The sequence below is a fragment of the Puccinia triticina genome, chromosome 14A (genome assembly GCF_026914185.1).
Source record: "Puccinia triticina chromosome 14A, complete sequence".
NCBI lineage: Eukaryota > Fungi > Basidiomycota > Pucciniomycetes > Pucciniales > Pucciniaceae > Puccinia > Puccinia triticina.
Window position 1 is genome coordinate 4,416,388 of NC_070571.1, and position 10,601 is coordinate 4,426,988.

The window sequence follows — 10,601 nt, forward strand, 5'->3', positions numbered from 1 at the left end:
GTCATTGAGTGGAGGATATCTCCACTCATTAGCAGGTATACATGGTCAAAAATTGTAGGATTTCTATACTCTATGGCTCATACAGAGGATCATGGAGTGGAGTATTTCTCCAGTTGATTTCTTTACAAAACAGTAATGGAGTGGAGGTATTCTCCACTTTATGGCCATAAAAAATGGTAATCAAGTGGAGGGTTTCTCCGGCACTTGATGGCTACACACCGGTCATTGGAGACCACCTGTGTGTACCAGACTATGAGTGGAGAAAACCATTAGTTTAGTTTAACTCACCATAGAAAACAAGATGGGATAAAGATCAGACCAGCATGAGTTGAGTATGAACATATGAACAACTCTCAACTCATATCTGGCAGACTTCCAGAAAGAAATTACGGTCTGGCACTCTCTAGAGAGTGCAAAACATCCCTCCCTGGTGAAGTAACTAAAACAAGGGAGCCTGTATAAAAAGACCCCCTCAGAAGACCCATGTAATACTCAGCAGACAGCCACTGGTTGCGCGAAAACTATGTGGGCTTGGTAGCGGCTAAATCACTCAGCCACGCAATACAGAGTACTGTAGTACCTGGTTGCATGGAAACAACAGCCGCCTGTAGGCGGCTAAACAACCAAGCCACGCGACTTAGAGAACTACAGTACCTGGTCGCGTGGTAACAATCTTCTTCCAAGCTCCGTCACAGCAATGGTAGCGGAAAGACTTGGACACAAATCACCGAAGAGCTCCGCATAGGAACCAACTCCTAGCAATCCTCCACTCGAGAGCAGAAGATCTCTAGCGTGTCATTTCGAGCAGAACTTATTAAACAAGTTCTGAGAAGAAGGAATCTTCCTTGTGACCAGTATCCAAGAGATACGGGTCTTACGAGTAGCAAGACCGGTAAAGAGGCTGTGCCTTCCAAAAATATGTATTGAAAATCCATCCAGGAGAATAGCGAGCCAACGAGCCTCCCAGAAACAGCATAAAAAGCCGGTGTTGGGAGGACTCTGGCTCCCCAGAATCGTCAACTGTCTTAAACCGCACATCAGCAAACACCCTTGCCAACCAATTGTTTGCCGCCCTGTTCGCTGTCCTGCTAGTGTTAGAACCGTTCTTGATTCACTGTTTTTTTCGCTGGACTCTCAGTAAGTCCAGCCTCTTTTCTCTTTATCATCTTGGGAATTATTCCCTATCTATCTTATTGGGAATCTGTCGAACTACCCCAGCTTGTCGGACCCCAGACAACACAGGATCCACTACCCCTGCTCGTCAGGCCCTGTAAGAACCGCCCCAGAGGGCACCATAACCATTCCGCTGCTCTCGCGGCTCCTCCATTACATCCCATTAGGGTTATAAAACTTTAACACCATCATCCTACCGCGTCCACAGACGCGCTCACTCACCGCAGTCACTCGTGTAGCTAGAGGACTTCGTGTCTTGGCATCACCGAGCCTGACACTTGCGCTTTTGCCAAGGATTGTGCTCCACCACCGGAATAATGTAGGGGAGCTTGTATGATTCCTTGAGGAGGCAGCGTTGTGATTCGTCAAAAGCTATGGCTGGACTCCGCTCTGCGAGAAAATTCTTGATGAGATCTAGCTCCGCGGGACTTAACCATCTGGACGGCCCAAAGTTAACGATCTGTAGAATCTCTTCTGTTAATTGACCGCGTGGAACAAAGGGCCCGGCCAGGGAGCGCGAGAGGCCACCGTAGGGATCGCGCGACAACAGGGGACGCTGAAAAGGCGGGTTGAGGCTCTGAGGCATAGGTTGATTTACCGGCTTGATTTTCTGCGCAACAGGTTTGTACTTTGCTGCAAAAGCCAGAAAGGAACCTTCCCGCCAAGAGTCCGCGAGCGCCAACTGAGATCCATGACTGAGCCCATGCTCAGGCATCCGCCAAGTCCTATGCTCCGTGCCATCCTCAAACACCGCTTTCTCTGAGAAAGAAAAACCAAAAGACGGATTGCGGCTCACAAGTGTGGCTGGAGTAGGGTTTTCACAACGTGTAGAGGGACCCTTGGAGGTGAAACTTTGGGAGGAACTTACTTTTGGTTTTCCCATCTTCCGCGGTATACCAAAAAACACAAATCCTCCTTCCGCCGCCATTTGATAAGTCTCTAGTTTCACCTCATTGCGGAGGATCTTTAGTTTTACCTTGTTGCGGAGGCTCGGGAGTTTAGGCTCATTGCAGAGTCAAGCTAGATTACCCTCATTGTGGAGGACGTTGTGAGACGTATCTACTTTATTCTCATCACGGAGACCGGATTTGTAGAGTAGTTTATTCTCATCACGGAGACCGGATTTGTAGAGTAGTTTATTCTCATCACGGATACGGGATTGATGGAATGAAGAACCACCTGGAACCAAAGAGGAAATTGGGGATGGGGGGCGGCTCACAAGTGTGGCAGATTGTAGAGTTTTTGAAAGAGGGGCGGCATCCAGCCCAGAGGTGCATCTATGGAGAGAACTTACTTCTATGACTCCATGCCTCTGCCAAATACCCATTTCCTCCGCAAATGCCCTGGCCTCCACGCCCAAGGGTCTAATCCGCCAAAAGTCCCGGTCTTTGGTACGAAACAGCACCGTCTTGCTTATATGAAACGAGGAAAGTTGAGAAACTGGTGGTACATGATAACTTGAGGGAAAAAAACGTTTTGCGAGTCGGAGAGCGGATTGAAGGAAATATTTTTAGGCTTTGATTGGTTTTCTTGATTTTTTTGGGTGTTGCTGATTTTAATGGCTGAATATGAAGGAGGAAGCTGAGGAAGGAATGAAAAGCGCAAATTTTGAGACTCTTGTGCTGAAGTTGAGCCTACGGTCGAACTGCGAGACTCTATATTAAGTTCTCCGTGTGTCAGGCCAACTGCTCCTATAAAAAATGTCGCCCCTCCAAAGGGTCCTTGCAGGCCTTTCCCTTCCGGGGGGGAACTGCCTTACGTCTGTTGGCAGGAAACTCCCTCTCCCAATGACCCGTCTCCACTGAACACAAGGAAATCTTGATTCTCCGGCCATTAGAGTCCAGAATGAGGATTTTTTCGCCCGTCTGTCCTGAGAAATCTAGTGTGACATCAAAATCCATGAGGAAAGGACGGCCCATAATAATGGGACCGTCCACCCGCGTAATCCAAAAATGACAGGTCCCAACAATGGACTTGCTGATGCGTATGGGAACATCCTCAGCCATGCCAACTAGCTCGCAGGCCTGATTGCCTATTCCGTAAACAGCCAAGCTGAAGTTTACTTGAGGGCTCAGACGGAGCTTGTTGGCTTTTGCATCCGAGATGAGGTTGAGCTGCGATCCTGAGCCGACCAAAGGAGCTGCGTTTCCCTCCTCCTCGCCGAGAAGACAGGGGAGGAATCCCAACGGACAAGAGTAAAGGCGGTTCTCTTCCGTCGGGCCCAAGGATTCTTCCATCAATGTTCCCAACAACACATTCAACTTGCCAGATCCCACCTCCACATGCCTCCTTGAAACCCACTTCTTCATCCCATCTGCGACTGCCGGTGCAATAGAGAAGAGCTCCGAGACCGTAAGAGTCGGAACTGTGGAATCACCAATCTTCCTTTGCCAATGTTTCAGGATGGTCAATGTTAAAGTTGCGGGAGCTCTGCCAAAGGTCAAGATGGTCAAGATCATGCCAGAGGACGAGCTGCTCTTTGATGGATCCAATGTAGAAGAATTTATTGATGCCTATGAGTTTGCAGCGGGGTCGAGTGGCGCTTCCGAGTACGATAAGGCGAGGCAAATCATTCTATTCATTCCCCACAAATCTGATGCAAGATTGATCTTGGAAACTCTCGATGGCTTCGAATCAAAGGATTGGCCAAGGTTGAAGGTGGCCATGTTGTCTTATTGGGGTCGGAGCAAGGCGCCCCACGTTCAAGAAGTTGACAATTCGGTTTGGACTGCGTCAGTCAAGGATACCAATAAAGCTCTGCCAACGATGGAAGCGGAGCCGTTCCCGGAGGATGTTCCAGCTTCTCCCCGTGACTCTGTTACTGTGGAAGAAGTTGCCAAGATGTTCAAGCAGTGCGAGGAGCGACTGCTGAAGAAGTACGCCGTCGCTTCTGCTTCCACCTCCACCTCTGCAATCCGTCGGCCGTCAATCTGTTATTATTGCCATCTCAGAGGTCATGGGACGGCCCGCTGTCATCCGCTTCAAAGGGATAAAGCCAACCACCTTGTCAAGCAGGCTGGGCAAAAATATCTCCTCCCAACGGGCGCCTTGATCCCTTTTGATCCTAGCCAACCAATCCAAAGAGTTGTGATGACTTTTCAAGCCTTAAGTTCCTCCGCCTCTGCTTATGCTCCCTATAGGATTAGTAGCGGCGCTCTTCATCCGTGGTATCCGCCAATTGATCAAATTTCATATCAAGCTGGGCCAGTTGCCCAGCCTTATCTTTGTTGCTCAATCCGCAAGTCACCTAATGTTGAGACTATCCAATCTGAAGTACAGTCATCCAATTCATCCTCTCTGCCATGTCCTGTCAAGTTCATCAAAGCCGTTGATTCTGTTCTGAGGAAGATTGCCGATCTCATGGTTCCTGGTTTTTCCGCCTCCAAGCTTGTTCCTACTGCTTCCGCCAGTGCTGATGGCTCCCAAAGCTTCTCCAATATGGTATCAAATGTTAAACTATCTGATCCGTCCCGTGGCACCGCAGCCCTCCGAGATGAGGTTAAACTATCTTTTCCAATTCCTGGTTCCAACAGCCTCCGAGATGAGGTTAAACCAGATTCTCCGACACCAATCCGCCCCTGAGATGAGGTTAAACTAGATTCTCCAACACCAATCCGCCTCCGAGATGAGGTTAAACTAGATTCTTGATCCTCCCGTTTGATTTTTCCTCAACCTTCCTCCAAGCATCAAGTTGATCAATCTAAGTCTTCCCAATATTTTTCTGATCATCCAAGCAATTCTCGGGCTCTCTCCCCATCTCCGATCCGCCTCCGCAATGAGGATAAAATACCGTCAGCTTCAATCTCCGATCCCCTCCGCAATGAGAATAAACTACCGTCAGTTGAAAGTTGTCTCCGCAATGAGGGTAAACTAGGTTTGTTGCATTTTGATGAGAATGAAGGATGGTATTTACAGGTCCCTTGTGGAGACATATGAGTACAGAAGTAAGTCCTCCCATGTGTATGCACCTCGGGTAGCTACTACCATTGTTTTGAAAACATCACATTCGCCACATATGTGAGCCTGGCAGGAATCTCTTTTCTTCTTCTTTTTTTTAGTTCTTAGGCTCATGGCGTGGTGGAAGGAGCAGACTAGGGACAGTCTGCAAATGGTGGGTGGATGTGGTGTTCAAACTAGTACAGGCCCTCCAGATCATCAGAATCTTCAAGTCAGCAAGATCCCCAATCTCACCAGCAAGACGTTGACCTCAAGATCCCTCAAGATCCCTTCTCATGCTTTCCCACTTCCTCAAGATTCTCAATCCCTCCCAGATTTTTCCTCATGCTCTTTTCATGTTTCTTGGTCCTAACACATGAGTCATGTGGGTTTTGTTTTGGTTGTTTGTGTTGTTTGTTGTTCTTCTTTGCTCTTTCTGTTCCTTTCCTTGGTTTCTTCCTTTCTTATTATGGTTTGTTTCTTGTTTTAGTGTTGTGGTGTTTCTTCTTTTTCCTCTTTTCTTGCTTGATGTTTGTAGTTAGGGATGTGATGACATGTCCTGTGACATGTCACTCCCCAGAGTCCAAGTTTGAGTTCGAACTTGGAGGATGGGACGGCATGGGACTTGCTCTGATCCAAGAGAGAAATTCCATCACCCTTTTCTGATCCGCTGGCAGTATCCCCAGCACTATTCCTGATACTGATCCATCATCATCATCCAATCCTCAACAAACCAACCACTGCCAACGGTATTCCATCCCTGTCGTCTCAAAAAAATCCTTCCCCCCAACGCTATCAACTTTTCTGATCCTCATCACTCTTCATCCGGACCACCACAAGGGCAGCCTCAACAGCACCTTTCCCCTCGACGCTCTGCCTACCGCCTGGCACGGTAGGAGTTCCACATTTGGTCCCCCAAGCCGGGATCAAACCAGCGACCTCAAGATTTACAGTCTCGTCTTTACGGGATTCTGAGACGCTTGGCGGTCACCAGTCCTGCTCTTCCACTGAGCAATTATCCTTGTTCCGTTTCTCTCTTGTTTTCTTTTTCTTTTTTTTAGTGTTCAGCGGCGGAGGCGCAAGGGAGCAAAAGTAAGTCCTCCCAATTGTCACTACCAAGATGGATGAATTTGCGATGTTGTACATTGATCAATATAGCGTATATTGATCAATTTATATTGATCAATTTTTTTTTATTATTCTTCTTGATACCTTTCTCTGTTTTCCATGTCTCCTTAATACCATTCTATAATCTCTCTCCTTCCCCTTGTGTTAGCTTCAAGCACTACCAAGATGAATGAATTTGTGATGTTGTATATTGATCAATATAGCGTATATTGATCAATTTATATTGATCAATTTTTTTTTATTTTTTTTTTATTCCTGTTGATACCTTTGTCTGTGTTCCATGTCTCCTTAATACTCTTCTATAATCTCTCTCCTCCCCCCTGTGTTAGCTTCAAGCCACAGGAATCTTTTTTTTTTTGCCTGATAAAATTCATGAATTTTTACATACACCATTCAATTCTTCCTGAAAATGCAAGTTTTAGGATTAATCCAGGGTAGCTGAGGGGTCTCAAATGTTTTTTATTTTTTTTACATCAACAATTGATGTTATCAGGAGTCTCCAAATCTACTTTTTTTCAAAAAAGGAAAAACATTGACCCCTGACCTCTCTCATGATACCATCCTGCACTCATTCTTAACTTGGTTGGTTGAACTTCTTGAAGATATTGCATAGCATACTTGGAGTACTACATGCATACTAGAAGGCCTGTTTGAAATTAGTTTACCATGGTTTAGGATATTTTTGTCAGGTTCTTTTTTTATCTACTTTTGTTATCAACCACAGATTGATGAGGAATATTTCCTCAGAAAATTTCATTGGGGTATTTTTCTGCATATGAAACCCAGAAATATTACATTTGGGGTCACATCCATTATGCAGCAGCTATAATCTGATCAGTTGCCAAATAGCACAACTTTGGTTGTTTCTTGGTGTTTCTGCGACTATATCTCATCCCAGCCTGGAAGTTTTTCCTTAATATTGGTACCAAAATGTTGACAAGCACACAAAGTTTCATAATGTACCTTTGCTGACCACAAAAAACCCAAGTGAAGCACCTACAGTCTGATCAGTTTCCAAATATCAGAACTTGGTAGCTTCTTGGTTTTTCTGCCACTATATCTCATCCCAGCGTGGGAATTCTTCTGCCATATGGTTACCTAAATGTTGCCAAGCGGGCAAAATTTCATTATGTACCTTTACTGACCAAAAAACCCCCAAAAGTAGCAGCTACAGTCTGATCAGTTTCCAAATATCACTACTTTGGCAGTTTCTGGGTGTTTCTGCCACTGTATCTCATCCCAGCGTGGGAATTCTTCTGCCATAGGTTACCAAAATGTTTAAAAGCGTCGAAAATTTCATCACGTACCTTTGTTTACCACAAAACCTCCAAATGAAGAAGCTACAGTCTGATCAGTTTCCAAATATCACTACTTTGGTAGTTTCTGGGTGTTTCTGCCACTGTATCTCATCCCACCGTGGGTATTCCTCTTCCATTGGTTACCAAAATGTTTACAAGCCCCCAAGGTTTCATTTTGTACCTTTGCTGACCACAAAACCCCCAAATGTAGCAGCTAAAGTCTGATCAGTTTCCAAATACCACTACTTTGGCAGTTTCTGGGTGTTTGTGCCACTATATCTCATCCCAGCGTGGGTATTCTTCTGCCATATGGTTATCAAAATGTTGAAAAGCGGCCAATTTTCATTATGTACCTTGGTTCACCACAAAAGCCCCAAATGTAGCAACTACAGTCTGATCAGTTTCCAAATATCACTACTTTGGTAGTTTCTGGGTGTTTCTGCCACTGTATCTCATCCCACCGTGGGTATTCCTCTGCCATTGGTTACCAAAATGTTTACAAGCCCCCAAAATTTCATTATGTACCTTTGCTGAACACAAAACCCCCAAAAGTAGCAGCGACAGTCTGATCAGTTTCCAAATGTCACTACTTTGGCAGTTTCTGGGTGTTTCTGCCACTATATCTCATCCCAGCGTGGGTATTCTTCTGCCATATGGTTATGAAAATGTTGAAAAGCCCCCAAAGTTACATCTTGTACCTTTGCTGACCACAAAACCCACAAATGTAGCAGCTACAGTCTGATCAGTTTCCAAATATCACTACTTTGGTAGTTTCTGGGTGTTTCTGCCACTGTATCTCATCCCAGCGTGGGAATTCTTCTGCCATATGGTTACCAAAATGTTTAAAAGCGTCCGAAATTTTATTACGTACCTTTGTTCACCACAAAACCTCGAAATGTAGCAGCTACAGTCTGATCAGTTTCCAAATATCACTACTTTGGTAGTTTCTGGGTGTTTCTGCCACTATATCTCATCCCAGCGTGGGAATTCTTCTGCCATATGGTTACCAAATTGTTAACAAGCGGCCAAAACGTTATTACGTACCTTTGTTCACCACAACACCTCCAAATGTAGCAGCTGCAGTCTGATTAGTTTCCAAATATCACTACTTTGGTAGTTTCTGGGTGTTTCTGCCACTGTATCTCATCCCAGCTTGGGAATTCTTCTGCCATATGGTTACCAAAATGTTTAAAAGCGTCCAAAATTTTATTAAGTACCTTTGCTCACCACAAAACCTCCAAATGTAGCAGCTACAGTCTGATCAGTTTCCAAATATCACTACTTTGGTAGTTTCTGGGTGTTTCTGCCACTATATCTCATCCCAGCGTGGGAATTCTTCTGCCATCTGGTTGCCATAATGTTTACAAGCGGCCAAAATTTCATTATGTACCTTTTTTCACCACAAAACCCCCGAATGTAGTAACTACAGTCTGATCAGTTTCCAAATATCACTACTTTGGCAGTTTCTGGGTGTTTCTGCCACTATATCTCATCCCACCGTGGGTATTCCTCTGCCATTGGTTACCAAAATGTTTACCAGCCCCCAAAGTTTCATCATTTACCTTTGCTGACCACAAAACCCCCAAATGTAGCAGCTACAGTCTGATCAGTTTCCAAATATCACTACTTTGGCAGTTTCTGGGTGTTTCTGCCACTGTATCTCATGCCGGCGTGGGAATTCTTCTGCCATATGGTTACCAAAATTTTTACAAGCCCCCAATGTTTCATTTTGTACCTTTGCTGAACACAAAACCCCCAGATGTAGCAGCTACAGTCTGATCAGTGTCCAAATATCACTACTTTGGTAGTTTCTGCGTGTTTCTACCACTGTATCTCATCCCAGCGTGGGTATTCTTCTGCAATATGGTTACCAAAATTTTTACAAGCGGCCGAAATTCATTGTGTAACTTTGCTGACCACAAAACCCTCAAATGTAGCAGCTACAGTCTGATCAGCTTCCAAATATCACTACTTTGGTAGTTTCTGGGTTTTTCTGCCACTGTATCTCATTCCAGAGTGGGTATTTTTCTGCCATATGGTTACCAAAATGTTTACAAGCCCCCAAAGTTTCATTATGTACCTTTCCTGACCACAAAACCCCCAAATGTAGCAGCTACAGTCTGATCAGTTTCCAAATATCACCACTTCAGTACTTTCTGGGTTTTTCCGCCTTTGTATCTCATCCCAGTGTGGGTATTCCTCTGCCATATGGTTACAAAAATGTTTACAAGCCCCCAAAGTTTCATTATGTACCTTTGTTGACCACAAAACCCCCAAATGTAGCAGCTACAGTCTGATCAGTTTCCAAATATCACCACTTCAGTAGTTTCTGGGTGTTTCTTCCACTGTATCTCATCCCATTGTGGGTATTCCTCTGCTGTATGGTTACCAAAATGTTTACAAGCCCCCAAAGTTTCACTATGTACCTTTGCTGACCACAAAACCCCCAAATGTAGCAGCTACAGTCTGATCAGTTATGGTTACCAAAATGTTTACAAGCCCTCAAAGTTTCATTAAGTACCTTTACTAACAATCTGGCAGAAGAATTCCCACACTGGGAGGAGATACAGCGGCAGAAACACCCAGAAACTGCCAAAGTAGTGATATTTGGAAACTGATCAGACTGTAGCTGCTACTTTTGGGGGTTTTGTGGTCAGTAAAGGTATATAATGAAATTTATGCCGCTTGTAAATATTTTGGTAACCATATTGCAGAAGAATACCCACGCTGGGATGAGATGCAGTGGCAGAACCACCCAGAAACTGCCAAAGTAGTGATATTTGGACACTGATCAGACTGTAGCTGCTACATCTGGGGGTTTTGTGGTCAGCAAAGGTACATAATGAGACTTTGAGGGCTGGTAAACATTTTGGTAACCATATTGCAGAAGAATACCCACGGTGGGATGAGATATAGTGGCAGAAACACCCAGAAACTGCCAAAGTAGTGATATTTGGAAACTGATCAGACTGTAGCTGCTACATTTGGGGGTTTTGTGGTGAACAAAGGTACATAATGAAATCTTGGAAGCTTTCAAACATTTTGGTAACCATATGGCAGAAGAAT